Source organism: Rhinatrema bivittatum, chromosome 5 (genome assembly GCF_901001135.1).
Source record: "Rhinatrema bivittatum chromosome 5, aRhiBiv1.1, whole genome shotgun sequence".
Classification (NCBI taxonomy): domain Eukaryota; kingdom Metazoa; phylum Chordata; class Amphibia; order Gymnophiona; family Rhinatrematidae; genus Rhinatrema; species Rhinatrema bivittatum.
Window position 1 is genome coordinate 100774650 of NC_042619.1, and position 18859 is coordinate 100793508.

General features: G+C 49.6%; 1 protein-coding gene across 1 annotated transcript in view; it reads left to right on the forward strand.

The window, feature by feature from the left end:
• The window catches only part of BRCA2 (BRCA2 DNA repair associated), a 217973-nt gene that overhangs the window by 37274 nt on the left and 161840 nt on the right, over positions 1 to 18859 (forward strand).

An 18859-nucleotide genomic window follows, 5' to 3' on the forward strand; every position in this document is an offset into this window, starting at 1 on the left:
GAATCTAGAAGTTCCCTGTACGTACCAGGATCAGTCCAGACTGCTGGGTTATGCCTCCCCTCCAGCAGATGGAGTCAGAGAGAAAACTGAAAGCACCCCCTAGATATACTGGTGTGCCACCTGGGATCCCTCAGTATATTCTCTGACTCCAGCAGATTGAGAGGCATAACCTGCGGTCCTAGCCTGGTCAGTGTGTTGGTACGGGGAAAAAAAAAAAAGAAAATTTTTGGGGACAAGATCAATTAGTCTCTTCCCTTCTCTCGCTGATGTTACTTCTTTTCTTCTGTCTGTTTTCTGGTTGCGCAGCGCAGTTTGGAGCTTAGCGTGGGGCAGGCACAGAGGGCATTGCCCTCTTAAGTTTCCCGGACTAGTGTGTCCCTGAGGATGGGGGAGAGCTTACCGGTGGGCCGGTCACCCTACCCCCATTTTCCAGGGGTTCAGCCCTGAAGGGGGTTTAAAAAAAAAAAAGCAAGTGCAAGTTTGAAAAAAAAAAAAAAAGAGGATTAAATGTCTTTGTCCTTGCTCCGGAGCCACTTAAAGCCTGTTGGGGACAGGCAGTGAGCTCCTTTCTTTCAGCCCCGGCCTGCCAGTGCCTCTACGGACTCCGGAGGGGGTGGCTCGTCACCTGGCGCGTTTTGCTTGGGAAGGTTTCCTCACCTTATTCTTTGGCGCGCTTTTGTGTTGCAGCTCCGTTCCTGCTGCGATGCTGCGATCTTCGGCCTGCACGGCCTGTGGGGGGGCGGGGGCGCGACTCTCCCGAGAGGGTCTCTGCTCTCGATGCCTTCCTGGGGGCGAGGGACCCTCTCGGGGGTCGAGCGCTGCCCGCAGTGCATCCTCTCCCCCCTCTGCTGCGCGGCATCGCAGAGCTCCGGGCAGCCGTTCTCCGGCCCCTCCTCCCTCGGGGAGGAGAGCGGCGGCCATCTTGGCCACGCGGCAAGCAGACCTGTCAGCATCGGAGGAGGAAACCTCCCCTCCTCCTTCTCCTCCCGACCTGAGCCCGTGATCTCCGCCCGCTTTGGGGGACCCTCGAGCCCCCCCCCTAGGCTCCACGAAAAAAGATTTAAAACGGTCGGTGCCATTTTCTTCAGAGTTTGTGCTCTTAATGCACAAAGCTTTTTTGCAGGCAGAGGCTGGCTGGGAGGCGGAAGGTCCCTCTCCTCCGAAGGTCCCCAAGACTTCTTTGGATCAGGGGAGCTCCCTGGGGCTGGGGACCACCGGGGCTCCTGTCACCCGCCTGCGGGGGGGGGGGGGGGGCGGAGGGTCCGGGGGACCCGGGGGCCGTTCCGGATCCTCCGGGGGCACCAGATTTGACAGCAGATGAACAGGGGTCTGTAGAGGGGGACGACCCCCAGGTACTACGCTTATTTGGGAAGGATGAGTTAAGCTTTCTCATTCTCCATGTCCTGCAGGAGCTAGAGCTGATGGCTCCGCATCAGGATGCGGACACTTCTACGGGGGATATCGCTATGGCAGGCCTTCGGGCCCCCCCTCAGACTTTCCCCTTCCATCCCAAAGTTTTGCAGATTGTCTCAAAGGAATGGGAGCTGCCAGAGGCTTCGTTGCGGGTGAACAGAGCTATGGAAAAGCTATATCCCTTACCCGCGGAATCCCTGGATCTTATGAAGACACCCGCGGTGGATTCGGCTGTCAAGGCCGTGGTCAAGCACACGACTATCCCGGTTATGGGGGGTATAGCCTTGAAAGATCTCCAGGATTGCAAGCTGGAGGTCTTGTTGAAGCGCATTTTTGACGTGGTGGCCTTGGGTGTCCGGGCAGCGGCATGCAGCAGCCTCGTACAGAGGGCCAACCTGCGCTGGGTCCAACAGCTGCTGACCATGCAGGAGCTTCCTCTGGGCGAGGCGGAGCAGGCAAATTGTGTTGAATCTGCGGTCGCTTATACGGCGGATGCCTTGTATGATTTGTTTCGCACCTCAGCTCGCATTATGTCTTCGGCAGTTTCCGCAAGGAGGTTGTTGTGGCTCCGTCGTTGGTCGGCAGATGCCTCCTCCAAGGCGAGATTAGGTTCCTTCCCCTTTAAGGGCAAGTTGTTGTTTGGCGAGGAATTAGATCAGCTCATTAAGGACCTGGGAGACAACAAAGTTTACAAATTGCCTTAGGATAAGCCTCGTCAGTCTCGGTCCTTTGGGAATGCCAGGGCTCTGTTTCGGGGTCAAAGGCGATTCCGTGCGGGAATAGGTGGTTCCTTTCCCCAGAAGCAGCAGTCAACAAGGTCCCAGTCCTGGTCTCCTTCCTTTCGTGGCAGGAGGCCTCAGCGGAGAGGGTTCTCGCAAGGTTTTGCTACCAGCAAGCCCGCTCAATGAAGGCGCGCAGGCCCATTCCTCCGTTCATTTTATCGGAGGTCGGCTGTCCCAGTTCTGGGAGGAGTGGGTCAAAATAACTTCGGATCAATGGGTCCTCGACGTTATTCGGCACGGTTACGAGTTGGATTTTGCACGTCCCCTCCGGGATCTTTTTATGATATCGCCGTGCGGTCCTCCGGAAAAACAGCTGGCTATAGCTCAAACTGTCAACCACTTGCAGGCTCTGGGAGCGGTGGTTCTGGTCCCGCCGGACCAGCTCAGGACAGGTCTGTATTCCATAACCTTCCTGGTTCCCAAAAAGGAGGGCACATTCAGACCAATTCTGGATCTAAAAGGTGTGAACAAGGCGTTATGCGTGCCTCGCTTTCGTATGGAGACGCTACAGTCTGTTATTGCGGCTGTCCACAAGGGAGAGTATTTGGATTCTTTGGATCTGACCGATGCGTATCTCCACATTGGAATCTGAGAGCGTCATCAAAGATACCTGAGGTTCATGGTGTTGGGGGTACCATTAACAATTTTGTGCCCTTCCATTCGGGTTGGCGACCGCTCCGTGAGTATTCACCAAGGTTCTCGAAGTGGTTGCGGCTTCCCTCCGTCGTCAAGGAGTCCTTGTACATCCCTATCTCGACGATTGGCTCACCCGGGCAAAGACGCAAGCGTCCTACAAACGGGCGGTTTATTTAGTGGTGCGTCAACTTCAGTCGTTGGGTTGGGTAGTCAACTTCGCGAAGAGCCGACCCAACAGTTGGAATTTTTGGGCGCTCGGTTCAATACCTTGGTAGGCAAGGTCTTTCTTCCACATCAACACATGCTCAATCTCATGACACAGGTACGGTGCCTGATGGACCTTCCGACTCCTACGGCTTGGGATTATTTACAGGTCATTGGTCATATGGTGTCTACTATGGAGATGGTGCCGTGGGCTTTTGTGCATATGCGGCCATTGCAAAGAGCGCTTCTTTCTCGTTGGGATCCCAGGTCCGAGGATTACGGGCTGGAATTGCCTTTGATGGAGCCGGCCCGCTCCAGTCTCTCCTGGTGGCTAACTCCAGGCAATCTCCTGCAGGGAATGGACCTGGAGCCTCCGTCCTGGATAGTGGTGACGACGGATGCCAGCCTCTCCGGCTGGGGGGCGGTCTGTCAGTCCCGGGCGGTCCAGGGCACCTGGTCAGCGCTCCAGTCCACTTGGTCCATCAATCGTTTGGAGACCAGAGCGGTACGTCTGGCCTTGCGTCGCCTCCTTCCGATTGTGCGCGGCCGAGCGGTAAGAATTCTGTCGGACAATGCGACCACAGTGGCGTACATAAATCGGCAAGGTGGCACAAAAAGTCGGGCGGTGGGGACAGAGGCGGCGTTGTTGATGGACTGGGCGGAACGACATTTGTCGCGCATCGCGGCAACCCACATTGCGGGCGTTGACAACGTTCAGGCAGACTACCTCAGTCGGCAGCATCTAGATCCAGGAGAATGGGAGCTGTCGGCAGAGGCGATGCATCTCATCACCCAGCGTTGGGGGACTTCGCGCTTGGACCTGATGGCGACTCGGCTAAATGCGAAAGCGGCGCGTTTCTTCAGCCGAGGACGGGAACACGGGTCGGAAGGCGTGGATGCGTTGGTGCTTCCGTGGCCCCGTCGCATCCTTCTTTATGTGTTTCCTCCGTGGCCCCTGGTGGGGAAAGTCTTACGGCGCATAGAGGCCCATCAAGGTCTGGTGATTCTCGTGGCTCCGGAATGGCCGCGTCGCCCGTGGTTTGCAGATCTCGTCAATCTGGCGGTGGACGGTCCTCTACGTCTGGGTCATCTTCCCAATCTTCTCCGTCAGGGCCCGGTATTTTTCGATCTGGCAGATCACTTTTGTCTGGCGGCCTGACTTATGAGCGGAAGCAGTTGAGGAAGAGAGGTTATTCGGACACGCAGGTCTTCCTCTATGCTTGCTTATGCTAGGGTTTGGAAGGTGTTTCACGACTGTTGTGCTGCGCTAAGTATTTCGCCCAGATGTTCGTCCGTGGGACACATCCTTACCTTCTTGCAAGATGGCCTGAAGAAGGGTTTGCTGTACAATTCGCTTCGAGTTCAGGTGGCGGCTCTGGGCTGCTTGAGAGGTAAGGTCGAGGGGTTTTCCCATGCGAGTCACCCAGATGTTGCATGGTTTTTGCGAGGTGTTAGGAACTTGCGTCCTCCTGTGAGGGTTCCCTGTCCTTCCTGGAACTTGAACTTGGTACTCCGAGGCCTGTGTGCGGCCCCTTTTGAGCCTATTAAGACTGCTTCGTTAAAGGATTTGACTCTCAAGACGGTATTTCTAGTGGCCATTTCCTCGGCTCGTCGTGTTTTGGAGCTGCAGGCTCTTTCATGCAGAGAACCGTTCTTGCGTATTTCTGCATCAGGAGTCTCTTTACGAACCGTACCCTCCTTCTTGCCTAAGGTGGTTTCCGTGTTTCATGTTAACCAGATGGTGGAGTTGCCTTCGTTTTCGGAGGAGGAGCTGCAGTCTTCTCAAGGTAGAGACTTGAGACGTTTGGACGTCCGTCGGGTTCTTTTGCGCTATTTGGAGGTTACCAACGACTTTCGAAGGTCGGATCACCTTTTTGTGTTATGGAATGGACCCAAGAAGGGACTTCAGGCGTCCAAAGCTACGATCACACGCTGGTTGAAGGGCGCTATTGCATCCACGTATATTGGCTGTGGTAAACCTGTTCCTGATGGGCTTAAGGCTCATTCATTGCGTTCTCAAGCGACTTCGTGGGCAGAAAATCAATTGGTCTCTTGCCAAGAGATATGCAGGGCGGCCACTTGGAAATCCTGGCATACGTTTTCCAGGCATTATCGCCTGGATGTCCGTGGTCCGTCTGCAGAGTCCTTTGGGAGCAGCGTGATTCGAGCGGGACTCTCAGGGTCCCACCCCAGTTAAGGCGGCTCGGGTACATCCCAGCAGTCTAGACTGATCCTGGTACATACAGGGAAAGGAAAATTAGTTTCTTACCTGATAATTTTCGTTCCTGTAGTACCAAGGATCAGTCCAGACGCCCGCCCACAGTTTCTGGGAGTCCGCTCGTGTTCAATATTCTTCATTTGCAGATAATATTCGTAACATTTGGAACAGTTTTGATGGTAAGTTTGTCGTTTCGTGTTTTACTGTACACTCTTTGGTGTCATACTTGTTATACCTGGTTTTTCTCTGTTATCAAGGAGGTTTCTGCTTGATCTGGTCACCAAGTTTAAGAAAAAAAAAGAAAAGGAACTTTATTGGGGGCAGTAACGGAAGTGGTTAATTCATTACTTCTGCTTTGATATCACATATACTGAGGGATCGCAGGTGGCACACCAGTATATCTAGGGGGTGCTTTCAGTTTTCTCTCTGACTCCATCTGCTGGAGGGGAGGCATAACCCAGCAGTCTGGACTGATCCTTGGTACTACAGGAACGAAAATTATCAGGTAAGAAACTCATTTTCCTATGTGGTAGACCTGATTGACAAACTGAAGAGTAGTAAATCACCTGGACCGGATGGTATACACCCCAGAGTTCTGAAGGAACTAAAAAATGAATTTTCAAACCTATTAGTAACAATTTGTAACCTAACATTAAAATCATCTATTTCCTAGCATGTAGCAGATGGACTCAAAACAAGTGGGTATAGTGTGCTCGTGCTAGCAGTTGGAGACGGATCTGACGTCAGCACGGGTACATATGCCCCCACAGGAAGTGCAGCAATTCAGTAATTTCCGTCTCCAAAGCAGTTTGGAGCTACCTCACGCTCGCTGAGCGTGTTTCCAAATTCTGACGACTAAATTCATAGAAGAAACCTACCTGAAGGGGAGCCCCGCACTCCTGCGGTGATACCATTCGGTCCCTCCCCCAGTTGAGTTTCCTGAGCTGATTTCCGTGATCCCTCGGAGGTAAGAGCCTCGGTCCGGTGGCCGACTCGCAGCAGGGACCTAGCCCCCGAGTGAGAAGGGCTCGGGCGCGGCATAGAGGCAGCCTCGGTCCCGGTGAGGACTTGGCCCCCGAGCGAGACGAGTACGGGCGCGGCCTAGAGGCAGCGGGTGCACTTCCTCAAGCGCGGCGGTGAAGGTACTCACCCTCTCCCCCCGCAGCCGGAGACCGCCCGGGTTGCAGCCAGAAAGCACCGAAGACAAGGTAAGGCATACATCTTTACTGTGGTCTCCGAAGAAGTGAGGATTAGCGGGGTCTGCCTTCGTGGCAGCCCGCCAAGGAGGTCGCCATTTTGCCTGCCTGCCCGCCTTCGCCACCTGTGCGCACGTTGCTAAGCGCACGCTGATAGGGCGCACGTTGCTAGGTGCATGTTGCTCAGCGCACGCCGATATGCTCAGGCCGATAGATAGGCGCCCATTCATAAGCACACGTTCATAGACGCCTGTGGATCGGCGCACGTTCATAGGCGCACGTTCATAGGCGACTGGGGATAAGCGCATATTAGTAGGCGGCACATATTACAAGGCGCATGCTCCGGCTGGAAGGAAATAACAGATGCAATGGAGCGTAAGAGAGCCCATGCGTCCGCAGAGCCGGCACCTCCAGAATCAGGCATAAGAGCTCTAAGCCTCTGCTCAGCATGCAACCTCAGAGCCACACTGAGCGAGGATGCAGACTCCCTATGCGTCCAATGTGAGGAGGCCCTGGGAGTTCCAGGCCAGGACCGGTCCCAGCCCAGCGTACTTGCCAGTTCCTCAGGGAACACTCCGGACTTAGCAGGCCGCGGTGAACAGCCAGGGAACCCGAGAGACCTGGTGCCCCTAAGGCCAGATCCGGCTTCGCTTTCCTGGGTGGAATTATTCAAGGGGATTCACGCCTTTGTCCAGATGCAGTCTGCTCCTCAACTGGGTCCTTCCATACCGGATGATCCGGCCCCTGGACCCTCAAGACCTAGGCACGGTCACTCGCCACCCGGAAGCCCCACTTATGGGGATTCGGACTGCTCCGAGGAAGACGAGGAGCCCCCCGAGGAGGGAGAACTCCCCTCGGAGATAGAACCATATCGGACCATGAGACGCTTCTTTCGAAGGAGGATCTCCCAGGCCTGGTCTCTCAATGCCTGTCAGAACTGGCTATTCCGGGCCAGGACACACCAGGGGAACCTAGAATGAACCCCCTGCTAGAGGGCCTGCGCCAAACGGCTCACCATTTTTCCCTCCTACAAGCAGCACAGCAGCTAATCGATCTGGAATGGAATGCGCCAGAGGCCTCATTCAAAGGGGGTCGGGCATGTACCCTCTGGACCCGGCGACCAAGGAGCTGCTAGCGTGCCCCAAGGTAGACGCCATAGTTAGCGCAATTGTGAAGCGCACCACCATTCCGGTGGAGGGGGGAGCGGCCCTCAAGGATACACATGACCGGCGCATGGACGCCATTCTGAAACAAGCTTTTGAGGTGGCAGCCATGTCCCTACGAATTGCGACCTGCTGCACCGTGGTGACGCGTTCCTGTTTATCACAAGCTAGGAACAACACCCCGAGAGAAGAAATGGAATCAGCTCTATCGTTCCTCACTGACGCAGCCTCCGACCTAGTCCGTACGGCAGCCAAGGGAGTGTCATCCTCAGTGGCAGCCAGGAGACAGCTCTGGCTACGTAATTGGGCGGCCGACTCTTCCTTCAAGACACGCCTCACAAGACTACCCTTTAAGGGATCCCTACTGTTCGGCAGCAATCTCAAGAAATTGGCTAATAGATGGGGCACCTCCCCATTACCCCGTCTACCAGAAGACAGGTCGAGGAGGAGCCAGCGTTCTTTTCCTAGGCCATCCAGAGGTAGACACTCTCAGCGCTTCAACCCTTACAGGGCTCGCTACCAAGCACCTCGTTCTCAGGCCAGGAACCAGCCCTTTCGGACTAGGCACAACAAGAGGAGAACCGGCTTGGGTTCTGATCCGGCCGCACCCCACAATGACAATCAGCCGACCCATCCGGGGGTAGCAGCCATAGGGGGCAGGCTAACCCTCTTCTATCGCAGGTGGGTCGAGATTACCTCTGACCAGTGGGTCCTCGCCATCATCCGAGAAGGTATTACCTGGACTTTCTTCGGCTCCCGCCGGACAAGTTTGTGGAATCTCCTTGTTCACCCCTAAAGAAGGTGGCACTAGAAGTTACCTTGCGGAGGCTCCTATCCCTAAAAGCCATAATCCCAGTGCCTGCAGGGGAGATAAATTCTGGGCATTATTCCATTTATTTCATAGTACCCAAGAAGGAGGGCACTTTCAGGCCCGTCCTGGACCTCAAGTCAGTCAACCGACACCTACGGGTCCCCAGCTTTCGCATGGAAACTCTGCGGTCTGTCAAGAATGCAGTACAGCCAAGGGAGTTTCTCACATCCCTAGATCTGTCGGAAGCCTACTTGCATATCCCAATCCATCGGGATCACCAGCGCTATTTACGCTTCAAAGTCCTGGGCCAACACTTCCAGTTCCGAGCTTTACCCTTCGGGTTAGCTACCGCGCCGCGGATCTTTACCAAGGTCATAGTAGTAGTGGCGGCGGCACTCAGGAAGGAAGGAATTCTTGTCCATCCCTACCTGGACGAATGGCTGATCAGGGCAAAGTCACTGGAGGAGAGCCACCAGGCAACCAACAGAGTTATAGCTCTTCTGGAAAGCCTAGGATGGGTAGTAAACTTGAACAAGAGTTCCCTGCAGCCTTCTCAGTCACTGGAATACCTAGGAGTCCGATTCGACACCCAGGAAGACAAGGTCAGTCTGACATCCAAGAGGAGAGCAAAGCTCTGGAATCGTCTGCAGGCCCTGCTGAGCGCCACCCGGCCCACAGCTTGGGATTACCTATAGGTTCTCGGCCTTATGGCATCCACTCTGGAGGTGATACCATGGGCGCGGGCTCATATGAGACCATTATAACGCGCCCTCCTATCTCGGTGGAGCCCACGATCACAGAATTACACCGTACACCTACCTCTACCAGCCAGAGTTTGGAATCGGATACGGTGGTGGTTGCAGCCCGGCCACATGAGCCGGGGGTCAAGAATGTCCTCCCCAACCTGGACCCTGCTCACTACAGATGCCAGCCTGAACGGATGGGGAGCACACTGCGAGGAACTCGCCGCCCAAGGGCAGTGGAACAGAGAAGAGTCGGGGTGGAACATCAACCGACTAGAGGCACGGGCAGTCAGGCTAGCTTGCCTGTGATTTGCCCACAGACTCCGAAACACAGCGGTCAGAGTGATGTCGGACAACGCCACCACAGTGGCATACATCAACCGTCAAGGCGGAACCAGAAGCCAACAGGTATCTCTAGAAATAGCCCCCCTGATGACTTGGGCGGAAGCAAATCTCCAGGACATCTCCGCCGTCCACATCGCCGGGAAGTACAACACCACGGCAGACTTCCTCAGCAGAGAAAGCCTAAATCCGGGGGAATGGCAGCTGTCGCCCACAGCTTTCCAGATGATTGTGGACCAGTGGGGGATGCCGGGCATGGACCTACTAGCGGACAGGTCCAACGCTCAAGTACCCAGATATTTCAGCCGCAGGCGGGATCCTCTATCCCAGGGGATCGATGCCCTGCTACAGCCATGGCCTCAGGGGATCCTGCTATATGCCTTTCCTCCATGGCCCCTGCTGGGCGCCATTATACACAAGATTCGGCGGCACAGAGCCCTAGTTCTTCTAGTGGCCCCGGACTGGCCAAGAAGACCCTGGTACGCAGACATGAGAAGAATACTGGCAGGGAATCCATTACCCCTGCCTCCACACAGGGACCTGCTGTGGCAAGGTCCCATCCTCCACGAGGATCCAGCTCAATTCTCTCTTATGGTCTGGCCATTGAGAGGAATAGACTGAAGAAAAGGGGATACTTGGAGCCGGTAATAGATACACTCCTCCGAGCACGCAAGTTCTCCACATCACTAACATATATAAGGATCTGGAGAGTATTTAAAGCCTGGTGCGACACTCACAGCATCAATCCACATGCTACAAAAATCCTTATCATTTTGGATTTCCTGCAAGATGGACTTCAGAAGGGTCTATCCCTCAACTCCATCAAGGTTCAGGTGGCAGCGCTGTCTTGCTACGGTCCCAGGAGGGACGGCAACACCATTGCCACACACCCAGACGTCTCACGTTTCCTGAAAGGAGTCAAACATATTCGCCCGCCACTGAAGTGGCCAGTGCCCCTGTGGAACCTCAACCTAGTGTTGGAATTTGTAGCGGGACCCGCCTTCAGGCCCCTTCGAGGCCTGTCTCTCCGTTCGTTAACCTTTGAAGATGGTGTTCTTGCTGGCTGTGTGTTCAGCACGCCGCATCTCAGAGCTACAAGCGCTGTCCTGCCGTGATCCGTTTCTCAGAATCACTCCAGAGGCTATCCATCTTCGCACGGTTCCTTCCTTCTTACCCAAAGTAGTCTCACACTTCCACCTCAACCAAACCATATCCTTGCCAACCACGGAAGGTTTGAAGAAGTCGGAAGAAGATCGAATGCTACGCCATCTCGACATCGGCAGACTGCTGTCCAGATACCTGGAAATGTCAGAAGCAGTACGAAAGACGGACCACCTGTTCGTCCTTCACAGCGGGAAGAAGCAAGGGGAAGCGGCCTCACGGCCAACCATCGCCCGCTGGATCAAAGAAGTTAACAAGGCGGCCTACGTAGAGGCAGGAAAAGCACCGCCTCTACAGGTCAAGGCTCATTCTACCAGAGCGCAAGCGGCCTCTTGGGCAGAAACTAGGATGCTGTCGCCTGCAGAGATATGCAGAGCGGCAACGTGGTCCTCCCTCCATACCTTCTCCAGATTCTACCGTCTGGACGTCCAGGCCAGGGAGGACACAGCATTTGCGAGGGCAATCCTAAACGGTCCTCGGGCAGCCTCCCGCCCAGTCCGGGAGTAGCTTTTGTACATCCCACTTGTTTTGAGTCCATCTGCTACACGCTAGGAAATGTAGAGATTACTTACCTGATAATCTCCTTTTCCTTAGTGTATGCAGATGGATTTAGCATCCTGCCCAGCTGCCGGTATACATGGGGATTCACTGACTCACAGTAAGCCATGTTTTCTTATGATAGGGCATCCACCCTGCCGGGTGTCGACACCTTCTGGTTGGGAACGCTGGCGGTCTCCAGCTACTATCAATTGGTCAGGGTAATCCTGTTTATTTAATCGATCGGTCAGTTACACATATATCCATACAGCTTTTGCAAGGAAGATTACTGAATTGCTGCACTTCCTGTGGGGGTATATGTACCCGTGCTGACGTCAGATCCGTCTCCAACTGCTAGCACGAGCACACTATACCCACTTGTTTTGAGTCCATCTGCATACACTAAGGAAAAGGAGTTTATCAGGTAAGTAATCTCTACATTGTACCTGAAGACTGGAGGATAGCTAATGTAACCCCAATATTTAAAAAGGGCTCCAGGGTCGATCCGGGAAACTACAGACCAGTTAGCCTGACTTCAGTGCCAGGAAAAATAGTGGAAAGTGTTCTAAACATCAAAATCACAGAACATATAGAAAGACATGGTTTAATGGAACAAAGTCAGCATGGCTTTACCCAAGGCAATCTTGCCTCACATATATGCTTCACTTTTTTGAAGGAATTAATAAACATTTGGATAAAGGTGAACCGGTAGATGTAGTATACTTGGATTTTCAGAAGGCATTTGACAAAGTTCCTCATGAGAGGCTTCTAGAAAAAGTAAAAAGTCATGGGATGGTGGTGATGTCCTTTCATGGATTAGAAACTGGCTAAAAGACAGGAAACAGAGATTAGGATTAAATGGACAATTTTCTCAGTGGAAGGGAGTGGGCAGTGGAGTGCTTCAGGGATCTGTATTAGGACCCTTACTTTTCAATATATTTATAAATGATCTGGAAAGAAATACGAGTGAGGTAATCAGATTTGCAGATGATACAAAATGTTCAGAGTAGTTAAATCACAAGCAGATTGTGATAAATTGCAGGAAGACCTTGTGAGACTGGAAAATTGGGCATCTACCCCATTGTGTTTCTATTAGAGGGAATTTCTGGAGAATGTGTTTTAATACTGTTATCTTTCTGTTATAATGAAGCTTTCTGGTTAGCCGGCTTCCAGCAATTTTGCACAGCTTAAGTTACCTTTTTCTGCAATTACTGTGTCAGACAGACTAAATGACTTCTAACAAACAAAGATTGCTTTTTTATAATTTCTACATAAGTTACAATTTTCGATATTCACTTTAGCTCTCTCTACTATGTTTAGCAAAGCTTTGAGTATAATTCTAGCAGTCAGTTCTTCCCACCCTATCTATAGCACCATCCTGATTATAGGCTTATAGCAGCATTAGGGTAGGCCACATTCAAACTCCATTTCTTACAAGATACAGGAGAAAATTCTGACCAATTCCGATTAATTGGTGCCTTACTGAATTTGGGGTAGGGTAAATGTTTAAACTCATTTGATATCATATCCACTTTGGATTTGAAATGCTTCACTATTTTATTGCAAGTAGAAGTGTCGTAGGTGAGAGGTGGAGAAGGGAGAGAGGAATTACCTGTGCCGCTCGAATTGTTATCTGCCATACCGGGGGGAGCTGGAGTCAGGCCCCCAACGGGGCAAGGAGCAGCTGAAGTTGATTGATCCCTGACGTCATTTCGAGGGGCCGGCCGAGAAGCCTCTAAACCAGCTCCGCAGCACTCTTCCCTGAGGTGGAGAAGGGAGAGATGAATTACCTGTGCCGCTCGAATTGTTATCTGCCATACCAGGGGGAGCTGGAGTCGGGCCCCCGACGGGGCAAGGAGCAGCTGAAGTTGATTGTTCCCTGACGTCATTTCAAGGGGCTGGCCGAGAAGCCTCAAAACCAACCCCTCACTGCGGTGCGCAGTCGACGCCGGCACGTGGCTTTGTATTTAAAATTCGTAAAAAGAAATATTTCCTTTTTAAAAGGTAAAAGAAGCCTCTATCCCAGGAAATCTCCACCCAAAGAGACCCAAGGATAATAGCGAAGTGTCGGCGAAATGTGAGTAGAAACAGAGGGCCATAACTTATAAGTTCGATGCCTCATTCTGTGAGAAAACGAAGGGCCAAAGAAAAAGAGGCCCAACCGGAAACAGTTACAACTAAGTCAGGCCCAATGGACGCTCACGTGCACCGTGGAACTCTGATATCGGGTGAAAGTTCGCTGAGTGAGGGTAAGGAGAAAGATTTACCTGGCCCCTCTCCAGAACTGTGTACTACTCTGTCCCCGATAGAACGAACGCCCCCAGGCAATCCTGCAGAGAAGAGGCCGCAAATTCAAACCCCTGATACGGTGATGGTCAGAGAAGACCATAATTCACCTGAACAGGGGACTATGCCATCTATAGATTTGTCTAGCCTCCTGATATTACCATCGGAACTTGGGGGTAATGTCAGAAATGCTAACATGGGGGGGAACTCTGAGGTAAAACATGTTTTTTCACAGTTAAAGAGAGCAGAACTGATTAAGCCTACGATTATTTCTTTAGACTCTATTTGGGATGCTATTCAGTCTTTAAATGATAATATTTACAATCAAATGTCGCCGGTATATAAACATGTGGAAAAAATTGATACAAGACTTATGGGAATAGAAGAAGGAATTAAAATAGATAAAGAGAATATTGCCAAAGTGAAAATAGAATTAGAGAGCAATAAAGTTATCCAGAGTGCTATAATAAAAGAAAATCAGATTTTGACTACTAAGTTAGAAAATATAGAAAACACTCTGAGAGGAAAAAATTTACGTTTTATTAATTTTCCCAAAAGTCAATTGATATCACCTAAAGAAATGTGGAAAAAGTATATGTTAGAGATTTTGAAGGTCCCTGAACAGGCTTTGCCAGTAACATCTAGGATTTATTATATACCATCAGGGAAAATTAGTAAAGTAGATGAAGGAAAAGAAAGTAAAGATTTACTTCCAGTAGATAATTTGCAATTAAATCTGACAGATTTTTTAGAAACATCTCAGAAAGATCAGATTGTATCAGCTAGGTAAGATAGGTAAGAAGGGAGAAGTGGTGATCGTGGGTGACTTTAATATGCCAGATGTAGACTGGAAAATCCCATCTGCAGAAACTAAAAATAGTAGAGCGATAGTGGATGCCATGCAAGTATCTTTGTTCAAACAAATGGTGTTGGAACCCACGAGAGAAGGAGCTATACTCGACTTAGTGCTCACTAATGCAGCTAATGTCTCAGATGTCCAGGTGGGCGCCCACCTCAGCAGCAGTGATCATCAAACGGTATGGTTTAATATCAATAAAAGAATAGGGAAAAGAACCACAAAGACCCAAGTTTTACAGTTCAAAAACACAGACTTTGAGGAAATGGGGAACTACCTGGAGGAAGAACTTAAAGGATGGGAGAACGAGAGAGATGTGGATCAGCAGTGGACCAATCTAAAAGGAGCAATCACCAAGGCAACTGCTCTATATGTTAGAAATGTAAAGAAAAGCAAAAGAAAACTGAAACCTATCTGGTTCTCAAAGGAGGTGGCTGACAAAATTAAAGCTAAAAGAACAGCATTCAAGAAATATAAAGGATCCCAAAGGGAGGAGCACAAAGAAGAATATTTGTATCAACTGAGGGAGACAAAGAAATTAATCAAGTTGGCAAAGAGTCAAGCAGAAGAGAGGATTGCCAAGGAGATAAAAAATGGTGACAAAACATTTTTCAGATACATCAGCGAAAAGAGAAAGGTCCAAAGTGGTATAGTGAAATTGAAAGGTGGTAATGATCAATGTGTGGAGAGAGACGAAGAAATGGCAGAAATATTAAACGAATACTTCAGCTCTGTGTTCACTAAAGAAGACCCTGGAGAAGGACCATCTCTACACAACAAGAAACTGGAGGGAAGTGGAATAGATGAAAATCCTTTTACAGTAGAAAATGTGTGGGAAGAACTAAAGAACCTGAAAGTGGACAAAGCCATGGGGCCTGATGGGATTCATCCAAGGATATTGAGGAAGCTCAGAGATGTTCTGGCGGGTCCGCTGTGTGACCTGTTCAATAGATCCCTAGAAACGGGAGTGGTGCCAAGTGATTGGAGAAGAGCGGTGGTGGTCCCGCTTCACAAGAGTGGGAACAGGGAGTAGGCAGGAACTACAGACTGGTTAGCCTCACTTCGGTGGTGGGAAAAGTAATGGAGTCACTGCTGAAAGAGAGAATAGTGAACTATCTACAGTCTGGAGAATTGATGGACCAGAGGCAGCATGGATTCACCAGGGGAAGATCCTGTCAGACAAATCTGATTGACTTTTTTGATTGGGTAACCAAGGAATTGGATCAAGGAAGAGCGCCCGATATCATATACTTGGATTTCAGCAAAGCTTTTGATACGGTTCCGCACAGGAGACTGGTGAATAAAACGAGAAGCTTGGGAGTGAGTGCCGAGGTGGTGACCTGGATTGCAAATTGGTTGACCGACAGAAGACAATGTGTGATGGTAAATGGAACCTTCTCTGAAGAGAGAGCGGTTTTAAGTGGTGTACCGCAAGGATCGGTGTTGGGACCGGTCCTGTTCAATATCTTTGTGAGCGACATTGCGGACGGGATAGAAGGTAAGGTTTGTCTTTTTGCGAATGATACTAAGATCTGCAACAGAGTGGACACGCCGGAAGGAGTGGAGAGAATGAGACGGGATCTAAGGAAACTGGAAGAGTGGTCGAAGATATGGCAGCTGAGATTCAATGCCAAGAAGTGCAAAGTCATGCATATGGGGAGTGGAAATCCGAATGAACTGTATTCGATGGGGGGGGAAAGGCTGATGTGCACGGAGCAGGAGAGGGACCTTGGGGTGATAGTGTCTAATGATGTGAAGACAGCGAAACAATGCGACAAGGCGATAGCAAAAGCCAGAAGAATGCTGGGCTGCATAGAGAGAGGAATATCGAGTAAGAAAAGGGAAGTGATTATTCCCTTGTACAGGTCCTTGGTGAGGCCTCACCTGGAGTACTGTGTTCAGTTCTGGAGACCGTATCTACAAAAAGACAAAGACAAGATGGAAGCGGTACAGAGAAGGGCGACCAGGAAGGTGGAGGATCTTCATTGGATGACGTACGAGGAGAGATTGAAGAATCTAAATATGTACACCCTGGAGGAAAGGAGGAGCAGAGGTGATATGATACAGACTTTCAGATACTTGAAAGGTTTTAATGATCCAAAAACAACGACAAACCTTTTCCGTAGGAAAAAAATCAGCAGAACCAGGGGTCACGATTTGAGGCTCCAGGGAGGAAGATTCAGAACCAATGTCAGGAAGTATTTCTTCACGGAGAGGGTGGTGGATGCCTGGAATGCCCTTCCGGAGGAAGTGGTGAAGACCAGAACTGTGAAAGACTTCAAAGGGGCGTGGGATAAACACTGTGGATCCATAAAGTCAAGAGGCCGCCAATGAAGAGTGGTGAACTCGCCAGAATGATGGCTACTGCCTGGACACAATACCCTTATTCAATAAACATACACATGCTTACTGTGACTCCAACATCGCTCTAAGCTTCAACAGCAAGAGGAAATGGAAAAAAGGATTTGCACTCACAAAGAGGGGAGTAGCTGGCTTGTTACTGCGGTTACTACCCCAAACCAAATATGCCTGATACTTCACTTTCAATGCATATACAGCATAGCTCTCTGCTTCAACGACAGGGGAGAAGAATAACTGATACTTCACACATCCAGCAGAGCTCTTTGCTTCAACGGCAAGGGAGAAGAAAAAGGGTTCGCACTCACAAAGCGGGGAGTAGCTGGCTTGTTACGGTGGTTACTACCCCAAACCAAATGTGCCTGATACTTCACTTTCCATGCATATCCAGCATGGCTCTCTGCTTCAACGGCATGGGAGAAAGACTGATACATCACGCATTTCCAGCATAGCTCTCTGCTTCAACAGCAGGGGAAAAAAAACAAAAAAACAAAACAAAACTGATGCTTCACGCATATCCTGCATAGCTTCAACGACAGGGGTGAAGAAAAAAAGGGTTCGCACTCACAAAGCGGGGAGTAGCTGGCTTGTTACGGTGGTTACTACCCCAAACCAAATGTGCCTGATACTTCACTTTCAATGCATATCCAGCATGGCTCTCTGCTTCAACGGCAGGGGAGAAAAAAACTGATACTTCACGCATATCCAGCATAGCTCCCTGCTTCAACGGCAGGGGAGAAGAAAAAACAACCAACAAGGGCTGTACAACATAGTCTAGGTAAAACAAATAAGCAAGGGTGTAGCTTGCTTATCGCGGCGGTTACTACCCCTACTACCCCTAACTAATCAAGCTAGATATTTCACTTGGATGCAGCTCCATCACTGCTCTCTACATTAATGGTGGGGGTGGAAGGGGAATAGAACAAAGAGCTAAGAGAAACAGATAAGTATGAGAGAAAAAATGTGTGAAGCTTGCTGGGCAGACTGGATGGGCCATTCGGTCTTCTTCTGCCATCATTTCTATGTTTCTATGTTTAGTGGTTTCCTTTTTGTTGGAAGCAGAAAAAGAATGGTCATTGAAAATGTTTTTCAGGCATAGAACTGAGTTGTTTTTAGGGTACAAAGTGAATGTATTTCCAGATCTATCCAAAATGACTCAAAAAAGGAGAAAGCAATTCCTAGTTCTGAGATCTAGAGTTTTGGAAATTGGAGGATTGTTTTTACTGAAATTTCCTTGTAAGTGTTTAATCAAGTATCAAGGTTTATCCTATGTTTTTTTTCAGCCAAATCAGTTAACAGCCTTTTTGGTTGGGAGAAACTCATTACCTGGTAGTTCTACTCCTAAAGATTAGTGAAAGTAAGACATAAGTTTGTTTATATGATGATATATATCAACAGGGTTACCGCTTCCATTTTCTTTTTTGAAGAAGCTTAGGCAAAATTTCTTGTGGTAAAAACTTGGATCTCTGATTGTGGGCTTGGAAATGATACAATTAATGTATGCTTATAATACTTCAAATTTCCTGTTTATTAATGCAAAATTTGTATTTTGTTTTCAAACAAGAAGTGTTATCTTGATTATAAAGGTTTAAATTCAATAAAATATAAAAATAAAAAATAAAAAAAAGAAGTGTTGTAGGTGGTAAAGTTATTAGAGTTCATTGAGGTTAAAGATCTAACAATATTGAAAAGCACACTAGGATTTCCATTTGCCATTGAGATTTTCTTGGCAAAGAAAGTTTTCTTAGCTAAGTTGAACTCTTTATTATATTGTCGTAGAATACGATAATAAGAATTTTGAGCAAAAGAATCAATAAGAGTCTGCAGATATCATTTTTTGTTTCATTACTGTAAAATTATTTGTTTGGTGGACTAATCGTTTCAATACTTAAGGTGAAATGAATCAGACAGTGATCCGACCAAGGTACTGGGTTAACATTGGTTTTCTCTAGAATTGGGGAAGCAAACAATGGGTTAAAAAAAGCAAGATCTAGGGTATGCCCACTGATATGGGTAGGAACTTGGATCAATTGTTCCCATCCCATTCCATAGCGTCTAAGAAAGAGATCACTATAGGAGGAGGAGGAGGATTGGCATTGATATGTATATTAACTAATATGGTTTTGGATAAATCTACCGGAAGGGAGGAAATC